Source organism: Perca fluviatilis, chromosome 14 (assembly GCF_010015445.1).
Source record: "Perca fluviatilis chromosome 14, GENO_Pfluv_1.0, whole genome shotgun sequence".
Classification (NCBI taxonomy): Eukaryota; Metazoa; Chordata; class Actinopteri; order Perciformes; family Percidae; genus Perca; species Perca fluviatilis.
Genome location: NC_053125.1, coordinates 25,412,749 through 25,437,011, shown reverse-complemented (window position 1 = coordinate 25,437,011; position 24,263 = coordinate 25,412,749). Strand labels below are relative to the sequence as shown.

General features: G+C 39.4%; 1 pseudogene; it reads left to right on the top strand.

Moving 5' to 3' along the window:
• The first annotated feature begins 6,245 nt into the window (after window positions 1-6,245).
• LOC120573091 lies at window positions 6,246-16,388 on the top strand (annotated as a pseudogene).
• The last annotated feature ends 7,875 nt before the right edge of the window (window positions 16,389-24,263 follow it).

Genomic DNA, 24,263 nt, shown 5'->3' with positions numbered 1-24,263 from the left:
TTAATAATTGGAGAAATAAGGACAAGAGGTTGTTTTGGACATTACTGGCAGCGAGTAAGAAAACCATAACCAGGAAATGGTTGAAGCCGTACCTTCCGACCATTGAAGGATGGATCAACATAATCCAAGAAATCTACATTAGTTTACTCTCAGCTCTCAAAGAGACATGTTTTACAAAACTTGGACAAAGTGGTCTGAGTATGTCAAGCCCATAAGGTCAGACTTTGTATGAGTGTTATAGTTTCAAGTGACAGAAAACCATTTCTATACGGTTGCTCTTCCCATGACTGTTCATATTAAAAGATGTTAAAAATAAAAATTAAAATTGGGGGAAAAGTGACAAAAACATCAAAATAAGCGACAAAAACGTCTGGAAAATAATCGTCAAAAATGCCTCCAAAATGTAATAAAAAACAGTAGCTGTTAAAATGTCTGACATGAACCACTTAATGTGATAATATTAATGCAGCAACATGTCAGCAGACTGTTTTTTCAGAAGCTTCAACAACTGCCGTGTGCTTCAAATGTCCACCCCCCCCAAACAGCAGCCGTCCTCTGACCTTTCTTCCTTCTCAGGACTTTGACCCCTATCTAATTACACTGAGTTGGCGCAATGCAGCACACAAAATGTTGGGTGAGGTATTGCTGGCCGATCGTTGTACAAGATGAGCAGATAATAAATCTCCTTTGTTTTTTAGCCCCTTAGAGGGAAACAACTTGGAGCCACCACATATTTTAATTAGCTAATTTTGTTAGTTAAGACTGGGTTATTAAAAGGTCAAAATAGTAGCTTTGATCATTTCTTTTCTTTCAAAGAAGCCTAAATAGCATGGCTCTGACATCTGACCATGTGAGGTAAACTCTGGAAGGGGGAGTGCTTTGCTGTGAGACATCAATCAGCTGTGTGCTCACTGCAACCGCCTTGGTGGGCAAACAGTCATCTGAACATCAAATAATCTTAAACATTTAATGAAAAACAGGACTAAGAAGCATTGCAGGAGCCCATACCTGAAACATTTTAATCATTGTTTGAAACTGTGTGTGTGTGTGTGTGTGTGTGTGTGTGTGTGTGTGTGTGTGTGTGTGTGTGTGTGTGTGTGTGTGTGTGATTTTATAATACAAAACATTCAGTGAAAATCCTATTCAATGAAATCTTAGAAGAGATGCATGATGTATTTTCACTGTACAGTACCTTACACTTGATGTGACCTAACTATTTCACTTCTTTGTTTCTCTCTCGTCTAACATGCAGTACAGTAGCTTGTGTAAATTGTACATTTGCATGAAAATTACATTTTTTAAATTCTTTTTGGACATTTTTATCATTCCCAGAACAGACAAACATATTTTCAATCAATTATACCTGCATATCAATCCACTAAAAGACAATTTGTGACATTCAGGGAAAATCTGAAAGCATGGCAAGATTTTCTGGTAACACTTACAGTACAGTATGTGCTGCAACTTTTGAAACCACTCAAATTACAAGATGGACAAGATGGATCTTGACAGAGGGGCCCCTAACACATATGGCTCACAGAAGATAGCATATGCTCTATATAGCACCCCAAGTTAGCTGACAACTGGCTCACTCTGACTGCTTAATCCTAATCATTCTATAATGTAGACTGAATCTCCTTTAACCCATAGATGCATGACCTACCTATAGACCTTTTTCACAGCAGACATGTTGACATGTCATAGTAGGAAAAGCACAGGTTTATTCAAAACCATTAACTATGGCTGCATTCCACTTAGGAGAGGCCCTGGTATTGTGCATGCTGACTCACTGAAATAGCTTACTGGGATACTTAAGGTGGTAAGGTTATCAATTTCAGCTGTGCTTTTCCTACTATGACAAGTCAAAATGTCTGCTGTGAAAAAGGTCCATACCTACACTCTTCCATGAGTGGGGTCAAAAATGACCTCAATTAGAATGAATGTGTTTTATGCAGTAAAATTAAGAAATTTCTTTCTTAAGTCAAAAAACTACTTACTACTTAACAATATCACACACACACACACACACACACACACACACACACACACACACCTCATGAATGTGCTCAAGAGTATATTTACATAGTGTGCATGTCTAAGGGCAACACAGTCTCACAGCCGTTCGTGAAATGTTCACGTTATTTTTAATTTATTGATTCGTGTACACGGACACAATTATCTTGTTTATTTCGTGTTGCTGAGAACTTCATTTATTTGTGTGGTCAAACGGGACGGTTGGGGTTAGGAAAAGAAGCACGGTGAAAGGACATGCCACACGCCGAGACACGATCCCCGGTCTTTGGGATGCCAATGCACCACAACAACGGGATGGTTGGGGTTTTTACGCTGGGACGCAAAGTCCGGGGCGAAAGTCCTGTGTTGTTTGACCCATCCACCTACCCAACCAACCTCCCTACGTGGATTTTCGTCATTTCATACTACTCGCTACTGTAATCGTGCTGTGATCACGAAATATTCTTCCCATTGAAATTCATTAGTTTAAAAATCGTCCTCATCAACACGAAAAAAATTAGAAAAACATGTCCTTGTACACAAATCCATAGATTAAATAATGTGACCATTTCATGAACTACTGAGAAGTGCCGTAAATGCTAGCAGGTTTAGAGCCACTACTAAAAATAATAAATTATATTGAAATAATTTTTGCTCTACTGAAAACGCATGAAATCTTACAAAACATGCTTGTCTTGATAGCTTGTAACTATTGTTACATTCCATAAACTAAACATTTAATTGATTAAAAATAACCATAATGTTGTGTGTGTAGGGCGGAAGAAAGAGGACCCAAATGCAGAGGGAGGTAGGCAGGCAGGAGATGGTCAAAATCAGGGATTTAATATAACGAGCAGTACAAAGACTGGAAAACTCACGAAATAACAAACTGACGGGCAAAACACAGGCAGGAGCAAACTGATACACGCAGGAACAGACACAAGGCACAGGGAAGCAACAAAAGACGATCGAACAAGAGACAAGGGGAACACAGAGGCTAAATACATGAGGTGATGAGTAAATCAGGAACAGGTGAGACAACAAGTGAAACACATCAGGACGGGGCAGGAAAATCAACAAAGGAGGGAAAAAACAGGAAGTAAATTGGACAAGACAAGACAGAAAGCAGACTATCAAAATAAAACAGGAAGCAGAACATAAACAGGGAAATGCACGATGGAAAAATACACCACTAAAGAAACACAGACCACAATACACAACACAGGATACATTTACAAGACAGGAACAGAAAACTAAAGAAAAAATGTACAACACAGGAAACCAATAATACAGGCAACAGAAATTAACAAACAGGTAACAGAAATGTCCGTAGCCATCACACATAATCACAGCCATAATATTTACAGTCTACGGTTGCACCCCAGCTACTGACAGGAAATGTAAACATGCCAACATTTAGTTTTATCAAAACTGACATTGTGACACATTGTAATTTACTGACAAAATGTTGAGCACTGAAATTAATTTTCAACTGGAAATGTCAAAGTGCCAACAGACCTTTCTGACATGGTGGTTACCAGTTAGAAATTATATAACTAACCACATCACTGCCTCTTGAAAAAACTACTTACTACTTAACAATACTTCCAACTTAAAATAAGTATTTGTATAACTTAACTCATGGTAAGGGAATTAAGGTAAAGTAAAGTAAACATGAAGGGATTTTGCTAAGCACTGTTTCGAATAAGAATACACTAATGCACTAGCAGTGATCAGATCAATGATTGGTAGAGTATTAAAATAATATTAACATTTAGTAAATATAACCTTCAGAGTGGTGAGACTGCTGGCATTAGATGTGTGGATCAACAGTAAATGTATACCTGACAGTCACAGTTGATAAAAATCAAAGGTCTCCTAGGGTTAACCTTTGAATTTCCATAGAAAATGCTTGGGGTCATTTTTGACCCCACGTATGGAAAAGTGTGGTACTGATACAAAACAAAACATTACTTAAAAAATATAACAATTAGATACAAATCCAAATGGCCTCATGTCAAAGAAAACCTATTTGAGGAATACATGGAAGATTAAATGAGAAAAATTTAAAATTACAAAGATATTGCAAAAAAAACAACTGCTTGCATCTAAATGCATCTAAGGGTTAAAAAGACATCTCAGAGCCTGAATGAATGAAATTACATTTCAGGAGATATTGACATTTCTGTAAAATCATGTTAAGTTAGTTTAGAAACGGCAATAATAAATGTGCAATTGTAAAAATATAATTACATGTAATAAAAATGTTCTTTACTTAGTGATTAAAAATATTACATAGTAAGACATATCTGGGTATGTTTACATATGCACACTAAATATTGCCATAATAATCCCCATAATAATGCAATTCAAGAAAAAAAATTCATTGTTTGCTCTTTTGTCTTGCATTTTCTGTAAAGGTTGCCAATAGCTTGGAAAACTAAGCCCAACATCACGTCATGTCAAAACAAGTACCAAAACCACAGTTGCTCTAATCTGTATGGAAACTAATCTCATTTTGTCATCTCTATTCCCCTCAGCACAAGCAGGTTTATTAGGAGTCAAGAAATTACGAAACAAGCGCAAGCATGAAAAAATTTAAGACCATAATGTCAATGTTCATCTACCTTTGATGCATTTGCTGTCTATCAGATAACAAACTTCAAATTCCTCATATTAATTTAAAATCCCACAACATAGTCTGAAATTAAAAAATGTAAATCAAACAATTATCAATTATCAAACACTGTCATCTTAAAATGTGTCAACACCACCATTTCCTATTATAATCTTAAAAAATGTGTGTATATGTGAATGTTTTAACAGAACTCAAAAGCTGCTTACTCAGGGTAAGGATTCTTCCACATATAGAACCAATAAAAAATGCGTCAAGTCTCAACTGTCACCCTTACCATAATTGGCATGTAAGTCTGCTTCAACCTCTGCTTAGTTAGCACATCAGACTGAATATAAGGGGTCCATGTGGGTGCTTTGGACAGCGTGGTGGAAAGCGATTGAAGTTCCAGCTTGTGGTGAGGTGGTCTACTACTATGCATCGTACCATTTAGATGTCTTTCTCATTTTGGAAATTATATGAAGTTATATTTTGTAAACTCAATATAATGTCATCAGAATCAGAATCAGCTTTATTGGCCAGGTTTGCGTAAACAAACAAGGAATTTGACTCTGGTTAATCTTTGCTCTTAAAGTACAACACTCACTTATATAACAAATAAAAACAGAAAGGACAGTAAGAAATATAAAAAACAATACGGTTAAATAACAATACAATAGAATTTACAATTAAAAAAAAATGCAATAACAATTGAAGAGAGGAAAAGAATAGTGCAATATCAGTACAAACGAGATTTAGGATTTAAATATAAATATAGTGCAAGGCAGTTCAGTGCAAGAATGATTGTATGTATTCAATGCACTCTGTGCATCTTTGAAGTTGTTTTCTGCACTGACTAACCCATGATGTTTTCAATAGGATTGTGGAGTGCAACATTCTTTTTACAAGGGGAAAGGATAAGGTATGTACAACTTTTATTTTAAGTATTTGTGTGTTTAATCCGTGACGTTAGGTGTTTTGCATCCAATTAGGACAAAACTCAAATTGACAACTAATGTTAATTGTAACAACAATCAGCCAAGTAAAGTCAAGTCAGTTTTTTTATTTAACCTAATATCACAAATTTGTCTCAAGGGACTTTACAATCTGTACAGCATACAACACTCTCTGTCCTCAGACCTTCAATTTGGACCCCTTTAATGGGGGACGGAAGAAACCTCAGGAAGAGAAACTGAACATGAATCTCTCTCCCTAGATGGAGAGACATGCAACAGATGTGTGTAAATTATAGAGCAACGTAATGAAATTACAGCATAGACAATAAGTCTAATGGTCTGAAAGGCTTTAACTAAAATAACGGTATCTTTTAATGATGTAAAAAATATTTTGGTATTGGCTATATTGTTTAGTACAACACCAGGCATTTAGAAACTGTTCAATGACATGAACAGAAACCATCATTCTAAGATTTCTATTGTTTGACTTACTGACTTGTGATGATGCCCAGAACTCAATTTGATAGGTATATGTTAATTATTTCATTGGTATCTATGATTCTGTGATTTCCAGTCATATGGCTAGAAGACATTAGTTTTAATGTCTAAATATAAAATTATATATATATATAGGTTTACTCTTATTTGTAATTACTTCACAGAAGTAAACCGCCACCATGAGTACGGACGCGGAGATGGCCATTTATGGCAAAGCTGCCATTTACCTACGTAAGCCAGAAAAGGAGAGAATTGAGGCTCAAAGTACACCATTTGATGCCAAGAGTGCCTGCTACGTGTCCGATACCAAGGAGCTGTACTTGAAAGCAAAAATCCTCAAGAAAGATGGTGACAAAGTCACCGTTGAACTCCTGGACACTAAGGAGGTTAGTATCATGAAGTCAGAGTCAACTGGGAATTCAATATGATTAGTTCTCATTGTGTCTAATGTCCTGTTGCAGGAGAGGACAGTAAAAGAAGATCAAGTCTTCCCAATGAACCCTCCCAAGTATGACAAGATTGAGGACATGGCCATGATGACCCATCTCAATGAAGCCTCTGTGCTGTATAACCTCAAAGAGCGTTTTGCAGCATGGATGATCTACGTAAGACAATCTGCCTAATGAGAAAAGAACTATTGCGAATTATATTGCTAAACTTGTAGAAAACTTGTAGAAAACTTAGAGTTAACTGTTGAATCTCTATGATCACTTTCAGACCTACTCTGGGTTGTTCTGTGCCACTGTGAACCCCTACAAGTGGCTCCCAGTGTACGATGCTGAATGTGTAAGTGCCTATAGAGGCAAGAAGCGTATGGAGGCTCCACCCCACATCTTCTCTGTCTCTGACAACGCTTTTCAGTTCATGCTTACTGGTAAGTCATTACCAAAACAATGTAGAATTTATCAGCATAAAAGGGTTTCTGTTGCAGTAAAACTCAATTATTATTACATTATTTTTGTTTTTTATTTACAGATAGGGAGAACCAGTCTGTCTTGATCACGTAAGTTTGTTACATTTACATTTGTTGACTTTGTTTAACATAGTCACATATCTTGATCAAATTCTTAAAAGTCTATGTCTATACCTAGTGGAGAATCTGGTGCTGGAAAGACTGTGAACACCAAACGTGTCATCCAGTACTTTGCAACAATTGCAGTTGGTGGAGCGAAGAGGGACACATCAAAGGTATGTTACTGTATGATTACAATTCAGGCTTCTTCCTCTATAGAATATTTTTCAAGGGGGGAAAAATAAAGTCATTTTCTGACTGTAATTTTAAACCTGGATTATAGGGTTCACTGGAGGATCAGATTATTGCAGCCAATCCCCTGCTGGAGGCCTATGGTAACGCCAAAACTATTAGGAATGACAACTCTTCTCGTTTTGTAAGTATGGAACAATTACTACACATGAAAGAGTTCTTGTTACAGATTGCCAATGTGGAGGGACATTAAAATTCCTTTGTTCCAAACAGGGTAAATTCATCAGAATCCATTTCGGCACAACTGGCAAACTGGCTAGTGCTGATATTGAGACATGTAAGTAATAATACTCATAGTACATACATACAACTGGAATTGAGAATTGGTCAGACTGTAATTTATGAACAATGTTTGCAGATCTGCTGGAGAAGTCAAGAGTGACATACCAGCTTTCTGATGAAAGAGGCTACCACATCTTCTTCCAAATGATGACTGGCCACATCCCTGAGATACTTGGTAAGAAGATTGAGAGGATGCACATTGTGTTTTCATATGAAACAAATGTTCTCATGTGTTCACCCTTTTTTGATCTCCAGATCAGGCACTCATCACAACCAACCCCTACGACTTCCCCATGTGTAGCATGGGTCAGATCACTGTGGCCAGCATTGATGACAAAGTTGAGCTGGAAGCCACTGATGTGAGTGATTTTAACTTTCAAATATTTAAATATATCCACATCAAAACTGCCCTTTTAATTGATTATGTTTGTGTGGACCTCTTTTGAACTCAGAATGCCATCGATATCCTGGGCTTCACTGGTGAAGAGAAGGTGAGCATCTACAGGATGACTGGTGCTGTGCTCCACCATGGTAACATGAAGTTCAAGCAGAAGCAGCGTGAGGAGCAGGCTGAGCCTGATGGCACAGAGGGTGAGTATTTAATGCCAGCTCAGAGTGAATAGCTTGGGGGAAAACAGTAATACAGTCCTTAATCACACTGGTTTCTGTTGATTCTATTCTATTTTCAGAGGCTGACAAGGTTGCTTACTTGCTGGGTCTGAACTCCGCTGACATGCTCAAGGCTCTGTGCTATCCCAGAGTGAAGGTCGGAAATGAGTATGTCACCAAGGGACAGACTGTACCTCAGGTAATTGAGATAAACTGGTATAACTTCTATTTATCTTTTGTGTCATTTATTTCATTAGAAAAATTTAAAATACCAGTATTTCATCATTTTACAAGATGGATGACAGTTGATTTTAAACAATTCACATCCTTGTTTTTATTCAGGTGATGAACGCAGTGCCTGCCCTGGCCAAGTCTATCTATGAGAGGATGTTCTTGTGGATGGTCATCCGTATCAACCAGAGTTTGGACACTAAACAAGCTAGACAGTTCTACATTGGTGTCCTGGATATTGCTGGCTTTGAAATCTTTGACGTAAGCGTCATTTCAAACAATTCAGAGGCTGATGCTTTTCATAACAGAATCATTCTTATTGCCCTGTGAGAGATTATACTAATTATTTGTCCCATCACAGTTCAACACCTTGGAACAGCTGTGCATCAACTTCACCAATGAGAAACTGCAACAGTTCTTCAACCACACTATGTTTGTTTTGGAGCAAGAGGAGTACAAGAAGGAGGGTATTATCTGGGATTTCATTGACTTTGGCATGGACTTGGCTGCTTGCATTGAGCTCATTGAAAAGGTAATCACTACATTTGGTAATTATATATAATTGTTCTTAATTTGACTTAATGTATCACTTAATGACATACTTCTTCACACTTTTTTCAAGCCCATGGGAATCTTCTCCATCCTCGAAGAGGAGTGCATGTTCCCCAAGGCCACAGACACATCCTTCAAGAACAAGCTGTATGACCAGCATCTTGGCAAAAACAAAGCATTTGAGAAGCCTAAGCCCGCTAAGGGCAAGATTGAGGCCCACTTCTCCCTGGTGCACTATGCCGGTACCGTGGACTACAATATCGCTGGCTGGCTGGACAAGAACAAGGATCCACTGAATGACTCTGTCATTCAGCTGTACCAGAAATCCCCAGTGAAACTGCTGGCTGTTCTGTATCCTCCCGTTGTTGAAGGTACGATAGTATCTACAGAAAAACTAAAACACATTCTAAGGTTATACTGTAGCATGTGCTCATGTAAACGATATGTCACATTCTAACATAACACGTCTATTTAAAAACATTTACAGAAACTGGTGGTGCAAAGAAGGGTGGCAAGAAGAAGGGTGGTTCTATGCAGACTGTGTCTTCACAGTTTAGGGTAAGGTTGCAAACTTATCTCATATACAGTATCTCAATGTATGCTCAAACTCACAGTTGTTATATGCATGATATAACTCACCATTTTGGATCTACAGGAGAACTTGGGCAAGCTGATGACTAACTTGAGGAGCACCCATCCTCACTTTGTGCGCTGCCTGATTCCCAATGAGTCAAAGACTCCAGGTACATAGAAAACTTAATCTCAAGAGATTCTTTGAGGAGTGATTTGTTTTGTTGCTATGGTTTACTTAATTTTAGAGCCTAACTATTTATTCAAGGAAGTAAATTAGAAATGCATTTTTTACAGGTCTGATGGAGAACTTCCTGGTCATCCACCAGCTCAGGTGTAACGGTGTGCTGGAGGGTATCAGAATCTGCAGAAAAGGTTTCCCCAGCAGAATTCTCTATGCTGACTTCAAGCAGAGGTATCAATGGATATTTAAAGAATTTTGATAGATTTTCAAAAGAAAATGCTCACACTGACCATTAACTCTCACAAAAAGGTACAAGGTGCTGAATGCCAGTGTCATCCCCGAGGGCCAGTTCATTGACAACAAGAAGGCTTCAGAGAAGCTGCTTGGGTCAATTGATGTTAATCATGATGAGTACAAATTCGGACACACCAAGGTAAGCCCCTTGATTGCACTTATATACTTTAGTGGTACTTTCCAATGATGGTCAGTGCATTTTGTCTGTTAAAAAAAGGCTATCTTAAAAAGTCTTACACAATTGTATGTATTGTAATGGGAAATTAGGCCACTGAACGGGTAAAGGATAGAAACAGAGAATTTGCACCACCATGTGGCCATTAATGGAGCTGGTTACATTTAGTCTTGTGTGGGGTACATGCTCTCTGAGTCATTTCTGGTTTAATGTTTAGTGATGTTTAATACTGCATATTGCAGACATGAAGTCAATTTCTATTTTCTCTTTAATCAGGTGTTCTTCAAGGCCGGTCTGCTGGGTGTCTTAGAGGAGATGAGAGATGAAAAACTGGCATCTCTGGTCACCATGACTCAGGCTTTGTGCCGTGGTTTCCTCATGAGAACAGAGTTTGTGAAGATGACAGCGAGGAGGCATGTTGTAAACAACATTTTTTGAGTGCACAGCCATGGAATGAATTATGAGGAATAACTTTGTCCCTAACAGCAACTTCTTTTCAACAGGGAAGCTGTATATACCATCCAGTACAATGTCCGCTCATTCATGAATGTCAAACACTGGCCATGGATGAAGGTGTACTACAAGATCAAGCCTCTGCTGAAGAGTGCTGAAACTGAGAAGGAGCTGGCATCTATGAAGGAGAACTATGAAAAGATGACCACTGACTTGGCTGCTGCCCTGGCCAAGAAGAAGGAACTGGAGCAGAAGATGGTGTCCCTTCTGCAGGAGAAGAATGATCTGCAGCTCCAAGTAGCATCTGTAAGTAACGCCCAAACGGACGGTTCTGCTTTTTCATGTTTTTTTAATGTTAATGTGCTAACATCTATTTTTGGAAAATTAACTAGGAATCAGAGAATCTGAATGATGCTGAAGAGAGATGTGAGGGACTTATCAAAAGTAAGATTCAGCTCGAGGCCAAACTCAAAGAGACAACCGAGAGACTGGAGGATGAAGAGGAAATCAATGCTGAGCTCACTGCCAAGAAGAGAAAGCTGGAGGATGAATGCTCTGAGCTCAAGAAGGATATTGATGACCTGGAGCTTACCTTGGCCAAAGTGGAAAAAGAGAAACATGCCACAGAGAACAAGGTTTGTAAATCTGTCCAGCAGATCAAATAAGATTATAATGATGACCGTTTAAAGACAAGATTTGTCTTGCACACTTAGGTTAAGAACCTGACTGAGGAGATGGCCTCTCAAGATGAGAGCATTGCTAAGCTGACCAAGGAAAAGAAAGCCCTTCAGGAGGCTCATCAGCAGACTCTTGATGACCTGCAGGCAGAGGAAGACAAAGTCAACACTCTGACCAAGGCCAAAACCAAGCTTGAGCAGCAAGTGGATGATGTAAGTTTACAAAGTCTCTTGGACTGGCAAAGCAAGAGCATTCTTCTTGAATGTGATGCTTAAATTCTCATCTTATTTCTTAGCTTGAGGGTTCTCTGGAGCAAGAGAAGAAGCTCCGTATGGACCTTGAGAGAGCCAAGAGAAAGCTGGAGGGGGATCTGAAACTGGCCCAGGAATCCATCATGGATCTTGAGAATGACAAGCAGCAGTCTGATGAGAAGATCAAAAAGTAATGTCATTTTTTAATTTGTACAACCATTCTTTTAAAATTTGTGGTCAACTGCATGAACTCTATGTACTTTATTTATAATTTTCACAGGAAGGACTTTGAAATCAGTCAGCTCCTTAGCAAGATTGAAGATGAGCAGTCACTGGGTGCTCAGCTTCAGAAGAAGATCAAGGAGCTCCAGGTGATATATCGCATTACACGAAACATTTCTGCATGTGTTCCCAAATTTGTGTATTAAAAGTTAAAGTTTACTGACAGACATCACATTTATATTCAACAGGCTCGTATTGAGGAACTGGAGGAGGAGATTGAGGCTGAGCGTGCTGCTCGTGCCAAGGTTGAGAAGCAGAGAGCTGACCTCGCCAGGGAACTTGAGGAGATCAGTGAGAGGCTGGAGGAGGCCGGCGGTGCCACTGCTGCGCAGATTGAGATGAACAAGAAGCGTGAAGCCGAGTTCCAGAAGCTCCGTCGTGATCTTGAGGAGTCTACTCTGCAGCATGAAGCCACTGCTGCTGCTCTTCGCAAGAAGCAGGCTGACAGCGTTGCTGAGCTGGGAGAGCAGATCGACAACCTCCAGCGTGTAAAGCAGAAGCTTGAGAAGGAAAAGAGTGAATACAAAATGGAGATTGATGACCTCTCCAGCAACATGGAGGCTGTTGCTAAAGCCAAGGTACACAATGCATTACATGCTATTTTATTAACTAAATAAGTATAGTAAATAATGTAATTAATATTATAAATCAAATCTGATCACTGATCTCATCTCTATTTACTCATTAGGGAAATCTTGAAAAGATGTGCCGTACTCTAGAGGACCAACTCAGCGAACTGAAGACCAAGAATGATGAAAATGTCCGTCAAGTCAATGACTCAAATGCACAGAAAGCACGTCTCCTGACAGAAAATGGTATCTAAAAATTTAAACTGAATGATCTGTTCTGTATATTATTGTATATTATATTTACAAAAACTAATGTATCATGACATCTTTCACACAAGGTGAGTTCAGCCGTCAAGTTGAAGAGAAAGAAGCTCTTGTCTCTCAGCTGACCAGAGGCAAACAGGCATTCACACAGCAGATTGAGGAGCTGAAGAGACAGATTGAAGAGGAGGTTAAGGTAAGAAACCGTTTAGTGTGTATTGGTATTTATATTTTGGGATTAAGGAATTTTGTAAATTCAATCATATGTCTTACACCAGGCCAAGAATGCTCTTGCCCATGGACTGCAATCAGCCCGCCATGACTGTGATCTGCTGAGGGAGCAGTTTGAGGAGGAGCAGGAGGCCAAGGCTGAGCTGCAGCGTGGAATGTCCAAGGCCAACGGTGAGGTGGCTCAGTGGAGAACTAAGTATGAAACTGATGCTATCCAGCGCACTGAGGAGCTTGAGGAATCCAAGTGAGTAAGGTTCAAACAATTCAATGGCCAGTTCAGAAGTGTAGCATTTTAGCATAACTCAAATACAGTATTTGCATTTAAACACATGTTCTAAACATGTTTTTCAATTGTTTGTATTTAGTATATTATCATTTTGAAAATAACATTTTAGATTAAAGCAGTGCTTTCTTATATTCATCTAGGTTCTGAGACTATGTAATGATTTGTATTTCATTCATGAATAAAATATCTCGAAAAAATTAGTTTCAGTGGAAAACAAATCGTATCCCTTTCAAACAGGAAAAAGCTGGCTCAGCGTCTTCAGGAGGCTGAGGAGCAGATTGAGGCAGTGAACTCCAAGTGTGCTTCTCTTGAGAAAACCAAACAGAGGCTCCAGAGTGAGGTGGAGGACCTAATGATTGATGTGGAGAGGGCCAATGGGCTGGCTGCCAACCTGGACAAGAAGCAGAGGAACTTTGACAAGGTAGCATTGTTTACTTTGTGTGGCCAAGCCATACAAACAATTAAATATATATATTTATTTTTCCTCATATTGCTACATAACCAAGTGAACTGTATTAATTATGTTATTCAGGTGTTGGCAGAGTGGAAACAGAAGTTCGAGGAGGGTCAGGCAGAGCTCGAGGGAGCACAGAAGGAGGCTCGTTCTCTCAGCACTGAGCTGTTCAAGATGAAGAACTCTTATGAGGAATCTCTGGATCAGCTGGAGACCATGAAGCGGGAAAACAAGAACCTGCAACGTAAGTTCTACATTATGTAACAGTTACATTGTATTCAACACTTGAATTTCTTACATTGTATTCAATTGTGTTAAAATAAAGTGTTTTTTATGTTACATTGTAAGGCTTAACAATATAAAACACATGTATCTCTCTGCAGAGGAGATCTCAGATCTGACTGAACAGATTGGTGAGACTGGCAAGAGCATCCATGAGCTGGAGAAGTCCAAGAAGCAGGTGGAGACCGAGAAGGCTGAGATCCAGACTGCTCTTGAAGAGGCTGAGGTACATTTTTGTCAAGGAAATCTTCTGAAAAAAAAATCGTAATCATAGACAAATTTACAAAAATAGTTTTAAAGGCAAAGATTAATATTTCATTCTTTGATATAATTAGGGAACTCTGGAACACGAAGAGTCTAAGATCCTGCGTGTCCAGCTGGAGCTCAACCAGATTAAGGGTGAAGTGGACAGGAAGCTGGCAGAGAAAGATGAGGAGACGGAGCAGATCAAGAGGAACAGCCAGAGGGTGATTGACTCCATGCAGAGCACTCTGGATTCTGAGGTCAGGAGCAGAAACGATGCCCTGAGAATCAAGAAGAAGATGGAGGGAGACCTGAATGAGATGGAAATTCAGCTGAGCCACGCCAATCGCCAGGCTGCTGAGTCCCAGAAGCAGCTGAGGAATGTGCAGGCGCAGCTGAAGGTATTGTTAGACACAGAGTTGTTGCATGGACTGTGGTCAGTGCAGGTACATTTTGGCATTCATGTGATTATTTTCCTGATGTTTTTTCACTAGGATGCACAACTGCACCTTGATGATGCTGTCAGAGCACAGGAAGACTTCAAGGAACAAGCAGCTATGGTGGATCGCAGGAACGGTCTGATGGTAGCTGAAATCGAGGAACTCAGAGCTGCTCTGGAACAGACAGAGAGAGGTCGCAAAGTTGCTGAGCAGGAGCTGGTGGATGCCAGTGAGCGTGTTGGACTTCTGCACTCTCAGGTGAACAAGCCCAATCAATTTCTTCGATAATTCAAAAATCTAATGACAATCAAAAATGTGAAAATCAGGCATGTAATGACTAAATTGCCTTTTTTTTGCCTTTCAGAACACAAGCCTTCTGAACTCCAAGAAGAAGCTTGAGTCTGACCTTGTCCAGGTCCAGAGTGAAGTGGATGACACTGTTCAGGAAGCAAGAAATGCAGAGGAGAAGGCCAAGAAGGCCATCACTGATGTAGGTTTATATTTCATTTGTTCTTCCTTTCACTCCAATATGTTCAAGATATTTCTCACTAACATGTTATGCTGTCTCTTGGCTCTAGGCTGCTATGATGGCTGAGGAGCTGAAGAAGGAGCAGGATACCAGCGCTCACCTGGAGAGGATGAAGAAGAACCTGGAGGTCGCTGTGAAGGACCTGCAGCACCGCCTGGATGAGGCTGAGAACCTGGCCATGAAGGGTGGCAAGAAGCAGCTCCAGAAACTCGAGTCCAGGGTATGAAAGTCACGTTAAGAATTTGCACAACTGAAGCAAGACTTTTGGAAAAGAAAGACGGATACTTATTGTCTTGTTCTTTGAAGGTGCGTGAACTGGAGGCAGAGGTTGAGGCTGAGCAGAGACGCGGAGCAGATGCCATTAAGGGTGTCCGCAAATATGAGAGGAGGGTGAAGGAGCTCACCTATCAGGTACAGTCACTTTGGTAGCTACCATGTACAGTATAAAAATGTTTAAAAAACAAAAATATTAAAAAACAGATTTAATATATTTACCATTAAAAATACACATGCAAATCTATATTGCCTATTACAGACTGAGGAGGACAAGAAAAACGTTGCCAGGCTGCAGGATCTGGTTGACAAACTGCAGCTGAAGGTCAAGGCCTACAAGAGGCAGGCTGAGGAGGCGGTAAGGACAAAATATACATTTTCAACACTGAAAGTTTGACAATATATCATAGTTATTTTAATGTACGGTAGTACTATGGATCTTTTTGAACATTTGCATTTTTTTTCTGTCTTGTATTTCAGGAGGAGCAGGCCAACACTCATCTGTCCAAGTGCAGGAAGGTTCAGAATGAGCTGGAGGAGGCTGAGGAGCGCGCTGACATCGCAGAGTCCCAGGTCAACAAGCTGAGGGCAAAGAGCCGTGACTCTGGCAAGGTAAATGCAATTATTCTTTGATGTATATCTTCCGATATGTTAAAGCAGATTCTTGACAGTATTATATTCACCTTATAAAGCATTAGGTTTAAATACTATAAAATTAACAGATCACAATTATTGTCCCCTATCGCTTATTCAAACTCACACAAACCATTTCTTTGTTTTTTTTTACAGGGAAAAGAAACAGCAGAGTAAAGCACACAAGAGTTTGGCTGTGTTGAAACATATAATATGAAATCATTCATGCCGAAACAATAAAGGTTAAACTGTTGCTATTAAATTCTGTCTGTAAATTTTCATCTCTTTGCTTCTCTCAAAGGTAGTTGTGAGATTTGAATAACAATTTTTTTGAGACATGGAAAACATTAAAAACATCCTTAACATTTGAGGTGAAGGTGAGCAATATGGGCAGTTAAGAAAACAAGGAGAAAATGTGTTTTCCTAATCTGGAAAATTAATTACCTAATCCAAGATGAGCTCTCACTTGTGCACAATCTTTGGAGGCCACAATTTAGACAGCAGAATAAACTCTGGACTCCTAGAACCACAACTTTGGCGCTGATAGAAAGCAGTCATTAGCTCGCAAAACCAACAAGTGTTACTATACAGGGTTTATGCAGGTTTTACCAATTCAAAAAGACCTTTTTATGACCATTATGAATGAAATTTAAGATCTACGTATATCACAACATTAAAAACAAAAAATGGCAGATGTCAGAGTCGGGAAACAATTCACTGATTTCCTCATTCGCATTATAGGACTGGTGTCTAGTCACCCTGTGGAGGACCCAGAGTAGGGTTGGGTATTATTTGGGTTCGTTTTTGATACAGGTCCTAAAACAATTAAACGTATAAAATGGTGTGAATTGGCGTGGAATGTAGCTAGAATGGTCGGCATTTAAAAGTCACAAACTCCACCAGTGGTTAGCAGTTAGTTTGATACAAGCAACCCATTTCTGCAACAGTCCATGTTAACAAAGCCCACCTCAATGAGTCTTACTGGCCTGGTAGCTGGATAGCAGAGTCCGGTACACTGTTCAGCCATGTTTCCACAAAAACAAAAACACAGCAGTCTCTGAACTCGCGTTGGGAGTTTTGTTGAAGTTGGATATAGTCCAGTTTGTTGTCTAATGAGCAGACACTTGCAAGCAGGATTGATGGAACAGGTGCCCGGCTAGCGTTAGCTTTCCACCGGCACTCATTCAATGTTCCCCGTTGATGATGTCCCTTTACCGGCCAGAGGCATCGAGCAACACTGCTGGTCTCCATAGCATGCGGGCGAAGCTCGCATAGTGTGTCGACTACTCCGTCTGTAATAAAGTGTCCTGCATATTCTCCGATTGGTACCAATGTATCCCGGTGGTACACTTGTGCGGTAATTTGAATGCACATACTTGTTATAAAAGTTTTCTGCTGAGAAGCTTATATATTGTCTATGCTGAGAAGCCAGTAGCGAAGATTCAAGATGGCTGACACTCGTTTTGCTTCGGAAATCTTTGTGTAAAGACGACAACTATGGGCGGGTTGAAAACATGCGGAAGTAGCTCCTACTACTGGCTGTAGTCCATTGCCTCTGGGCAAAAAATCTTCAGATCATGCAAAAATCTTTGTTTTACGTCATCGTAAGATTTTTTCCAGACCCACAATACAGAGATCTCTCATCTCAGGGAGACATGAGGGAGGGAAGCACGGTCATTCAAAAATACTACCATGTTTCTACTGATACAAAGGTTAATGCTAAATCTGTGAAGTATCCCTTTAATGACAGATTATGCCTTTAAGAAAATAATTTTTGTATTACAGACCAGTATTACACTACAGATATATGATCTGTAGTGGGTTCTCATTTTTAATTGTCCTTTATAGTGTTTTTATAGTGAATGTTGTAGTAAAACTCTGGCTTTCATTTGTCACCCTACCACTCCAAATGTGAAACTGACATTTACAAATATGCAATAATGCAATGACAGTCAAACAAGTACTTGGGTGATATTTGGGAAATATCTGGAAATGAGATGGAGACTGAACATCCAACCTATCATTGGGTATGTGTTTTCATTTACTCTATAGTTACCATTCAATATTCTAATCGCTGCTGTCAGTCCCATAAAAGAACATGACAGCGCGGCATGTTTTGGAACTATACAGGCTTACGTGAACCACGTGACCACCCTGCTAGCAAGATCAACGAGTGTCTCAACTCTTCTCTCTCTATGGCTCTGGCTAAGGCCATATGGTCAAATATTTTTTTCTTTTATTAAGAATATAATAAAAATTACTTAAAACAAAACTTATTTTGCTAGTCAATTACAGTTATACAACAAAAAGAAGAACCACTAGATGATAAAAGGGCATTTTACAATAACATTGAATGCACCACTAATTTACCAACTGTAATTGAACATACCATTAAATTATGTTTGTTGAGTCTTTAACTGCAGACTGTTGGGTGTTCCAGAGTTGGAATCAATTCCAGTGAAATACTGCCACATTTTAACGTTACACCGTTTAGTTTCAGCATTTAACTGTATTTAAGTAAGTACTGGCTAACATTACCTGCTGCGAATGGTAATGTTAACTAGCATTACATGCAGCGATGCTTCTGATGCCTCTGATGCCTCTGATGCCTCTGATGTCTGTTTTCAAGCACCAGAGAGCAGCTCCAAACTTATTTTTTAAAAGGTAAGTGCTGTAGTACAACTAGCAGGAGACAAGTTATTATTGAGGTAAGTTTGTAGACACTACCTTATTTAATCATTAAATTAATATATATTTTTGTGCCGGTGTTGTAGTTTATAGACGGTCCCTAAGCACTCGTTTTACTGCCGTCTCACCGCTGGCTGCTCGTAGAGACCAATGTTATTTCTCCAGGTTGGAGGACGGCTCGTTTTGATGAAAATTATTGTTTACCTTACTACGTTAGGAAAGATGCGTAGCTCTTGTTGTTTCCGGCCGCAGCCATTTTATCAGTCAAACGTAACAGGGAGGAGAGTAAAGACGGAAAGCTCCTAAAGCTTAATTCCATATAAATGCACGGATAAGTCGTTGTTTTGTCATTATTAAAAAACAATATTGACCTTGTAGTTGAAAAAAGAGCCTCATATGGAGTTTGTTCATTTGCATTCAGATATCGATTCGTTTTGACTGCCGAGGTGGTAGTGGCTGAAAACAACAAGAGCTACGGTGAGTTGTTCAAAACCTTTTTTAGTAAACTCTGGGTACACAAACAAAGTTGTCAATGCTTTCGTTAAGGTGTAGAGCCCCTGGTGATACTTCGAGCATAGTTTCATGTTGTGTCGAGCCTTCTTAGTGTTTTAAAAATAGCTATTTTGAAGCTAGTATAAAAGTGCCCCTATCACTCCCATTCAAAAGGCCATGTGACCGAAAAACGAAAATACGGTGAATCTTAAAAGTGGCGCTTCCGTCCTAAATATGCTTTTAAACGAGAGTTTGACTCGGGTACATTCAAACACACAAAAAGACCCTATGTTGCATTTTGGCGAGAGTTACGCATTAAGAACAATAAAAAGAGAAAGTATAATCTTCACAGCTTTGCTGACTTTGTAAACATTTATGTAGAATTGCGAACACACACTACACATTTGAAAGTGCAAACTGAGTCTAAAGACCTGCTGGCTGGCTGCGGTTGATGTGTGCCTGAACTGCTTGTAGATGGTTGCTCATTGTCTGTATCTTCCTCTTGGCCACGTGCTCCTCCTTGTACGTATCTCAGCATTGACCCTGAATTAATTTAGAAATCCGAAGAAAAAGGATCAGTATAGAAAGAGACAAAATATTCAAACAAAGAATCTTATACTGAAATTTTTTTTAAACATTTAAAACTGAAAGCATGTCGCCAAGGAGCTCTTCCCCTTTATGACTTATTTATTAACTATTTGATAAATCTAATCAAATCTAATATAAAAGCATGAAAGACAGAATGAGTTGCAATATTGCACACAATAACATTTTATATTTATATCTCACCTACAGGCATAAAAGCAAAATGATACATCTTACACAAGACTACATTTCTGAATCTTAAACATTATCTTACCATTTAATTGAATACAACTTAAATATGGTTACGAGATAATTTTGTCTACTACAAAACGTTTTTCTATGTTGCCGGGAGATGTCGTCCATGCCTTTGCATCCTGACATAAATGCAATCAAAATGCCTGTTCATTTTGTCATGAAGCTTCTGTCACATTCAGATGTAGCTTCAGTTCACATTATCAAGAGCCATTTTCTGTCCCACTGTACATCCGACACCTCACCTAATTTGTGTGAGAGACTGTAGCCTGGTCGTGGGTTTATTATGCATTGCAAATGCCCAAATATGCATTCTCAAATGACACTATGCTAGGTGAACTTTATTTACTAGTTTACTTTATTTTAAATGCCTGGCTAACTGCTAACTGAGAAAGTATTGACCACCGTCACGTCAAAATAAACCATAAACTACTGCTCAATATCTAAAATAAAGTAAGAGCTAGCTGGCATCAGTTACTTGTAAAATGCATAGATAATGTTTAACAGTAAAGTCTCAATTAATCCTGCACCTAAGTTATAACGTATGAGTTTGCTAACATTAGCAATAACGTCAGCTAGTTTGAGGTGTATGCATAGTGTAACCATTACATTAGCAGCACATTTCCCGTATTTAAGAATGATTAAACATGGACTTACCTGCAAGTGATGCACGGGCATCATCTCGCAGTTTCTTCTTCTTTCTTTTCTCTGCTCCTGGCTCCTGCTGTCTTTTCGAGGCCATTTCCAAAAAAGTTGACTACTGTCAAACTTTGTCAGGCGCAATCCAACAGACCACTGAGATAGGGAAGGGCACCCACGGGAGGCATGGGAAGTTCAGTGTGTGTGTTTGGGGGACTGTAGCCTACATTCTGCTGAATTCTACTGAATGACAATCCTGAAGATGGTCATGGTTTATTATGCATTGCAAACGCCAAAATATGCGTTCTCAAATGACATTATGCTAGGTAAACTTTGTTAAATGCCTGGCTAAAGGCTATTAATTGCACGCTACACAGCAGTGATGGCCTGAAGCAAGGGGAATTGTTAGACTACCTTGTGCACTGACTGCTAACTTTTACTGAGAAAGTATCGACCACCGTCACGTCAAAATAAACCATAAACTACTACTCAATATCTAAAATAAAGTAAGAGCTAGCTGGCATCAGTTACTTGTAAAATGCATAGATAATGTTTAAACGTAAAATCTCAATTAAGCTTGCACCTAAGTAATAACGTATGAGTTTGCTAACATTAGCAATAACGTCAGCTAGTTTGAGGTGTATGCATAGGAAAATCATTATATTAGCAGCACATTTCCCATATTTAAGAATGATTAAATATGAACTTACCTGCAAGCAGGCCCGGATTGGATAATCGGGAGCACCGGGAGAATTCCCGGTGGGCCGGTCTGGTTGTTTGGTTGTGAGGGCCGGTGTTCAGGTGTGGCACTGGGTTGAAATCATAGTTGAATATTATGGACAGTGTTTGGAATAACGGTGTTAGGTAACAACGTTATTTTTTCAGTAACGGGGTAATCTAACTAATTACTTTTCCCGTCGTTACAACGCTGTTAATGTTACTGGACGTTAAATGCGGTGCGTTACTATGCATTGATTGAATCAACTGAACGCACCCCTGGCTCGCAGCTAGTGAGGAGGTGGGTTAATAACGAGGTAAGCGATTATGATTGGCTAAGGCAGAGTCATGTTTCATGGTAGCCAATGAGAGCCAGTGTTTTTACTCACAATGCCAGCACACGCGCCACGCACACAACAGCTGAACAGAGATTCGATGAAGCAGCAGAGATGACGAGTCAGGAGCAATCCGATGAAAAGTTGGAGATATAAGCACTACTTCAAATTCATTGTGGTCAAAGGCAAGAACGTGCATGTAATGTGTACATTATGTCCAGGAGGGAAGACTTTGTCGACATCCGTTGTAAGCAACTCTCACAACGGCACACGCATCTTCAAAGCTAGTGACCAAAAACACTGATTCCTTCGCCACAGATGATAGCTCGCCATCCACTAGCAAAGAAGGACTCGGAGCAAAGTCCTCCAAGCAGCAAAAGCTAGATCTTTCTGCCTCACAACAAAAACCTATGACACAGGCTGAAGTCAGCCGTATGATAGGCAGGTATGTTGTTAAAAGTATGTGTCATATAAGTTTATATGGTGTAACTGTTTACTTTTCTTACAAAGATAATACTTGAAGTGCAGGATAAACCTCTTGCTGTCTGTCGACGTGCAATAAATATCGAAAGTTATGTACAAACACCTGCTGTTCTACTCCTTTCAAATGACTTGTGAAAACTGCTCAAAAAAATCCAAATTCTTTGACATATAGCAACTTTTTTTTTAACAATAACGCAAATAGTTACTTTCCCTGGTAAGGAGTTACTTTTATTATAGAGTAATTCAGTTACTAACTCAGTTACTTTTTGGAACAAGTAGTGAGTAACTATAACTAATTACTTTTTTAAAGTAACGTTCCCCACACTGATTATGGATGCTCCCTATGCTGCCTGCACTCGCAGCCCACTTTTTGTATATACAGTATTTATTTTTTCTTGCAGCCCACCGTTCTCTTCATTCATGCAGCCCACTCGCAGAGTGCAGCCTGGTTAATGATGACCTATTTATGTTCAGAGTCCTCCGATGGCAGCAAAAAAAAAAAAGCGTAGTCTACAAAAGTCACTGGTGCTTGTTGGAGGATGCCACCGAGAGCAAAAAGAAGCTGTTTTAAACGGGTAATAGAAAGCGCAAAACGGCACTGAAAAAGCGTCAATTTAAAAAGGAGAGCTCTACAAAGTGACACGGCCAGATAAACTTTTTCTATTTTTAGCAAAACGCCAAATGAAGATGTTGAGACAGGTAAGCTAAGTTAGTTAGAAGTGCCTGCAAACCAGCGTTTATGTTTATGAATCAAACTTGTTCTTGTAGCTCCGCAGCAGCCGCTACTAGTCCAGTTTGCTGCTAACAGTGACAATGAAGAGCCAGTAAGGTTACCAAGCAGCAGCTATATGAGCCCAGAACTCCAGTTTTGGCAGGTAGGGTTGCTCATTGACTGAATATTATAAGAATTAATAAGAGTGTGGTGTTGACCTGCTCTATATGAAAAATGCACTGGGATAATTAATGATGCCAGATGATTCGGCACTACCATAATGACACTGACTTGACTTGATCAGAAAGCTTTGTAAAAAGGAGAGATTTGTGCTGAGAAATATGGCAATTTATAAAATGTGATTTAGTGTCAGAAGCAGAGCCAGTAGTGTGCATTAGGGATAGCTGCTGTCAGTGTGTATGGCACATCTACTGTAAGCTGTTTTATCACAGTGTGTGAACAAGCAAACATGATCAGATTACAATATAATCACTTTTTATGCCCAAATATTACTTGTGACCCATTATGAAAGTTGTATGAAATATTCAAAGGAAAAATAGATTATGTAATCTAATATCTAATGTAGTTTAATCTCTGAAATGATGGTATATCTGGTTAGTACTGTAGTTCTGGTAAAGTCAAATGTGCCACTGTACTGTGAAGGGAATTCTTGGAAAAGTACTGGCCCGAAGGCCAGAGGAAATTCTGAATCCGATTATCTATACACTCTAATTCCCGCGAATTGGTTAATGAGACTAATGGTGCCAGAACTCAGAGATCAAAACTGAGACGATAGATTAAAGTCAAGAAAGTTTACTGAAGTCCAGCAGTTAAGTTATAACACACATGTGGGTACACAAAAGATCCTAAGTTTCCTTGGGCGCAGATAAAAGTACACAGGGTTCAGGTCCACTCAGGCTCTCTCAAATTGTGAACCCCATCTAACCATATCCCTAATCTTTAATCTTCTTCCTTGACGGTGTCATCCTCCTGTCTCGGGACAGATTTCTTCAGTTCTCACACACACACTGACCCAAGAGCCACCCCCGCTGTTCCACCTCTCCGCCTGTTGATAGATGGATATGATTTAATAATAGTTTATTACCTACCCATTTCAAAGTCTGTGTAGGTCTTCTTCTTTGGCTTCCTCTTCTGGAATCATTAGTGCCTCTTCCCCTGAGCAGGCCAATTCAGCAGTGGTCGTCAAATCAGTTTTCAAACTCTTTCCTCTTATCTGAAAGAGATTAATATAT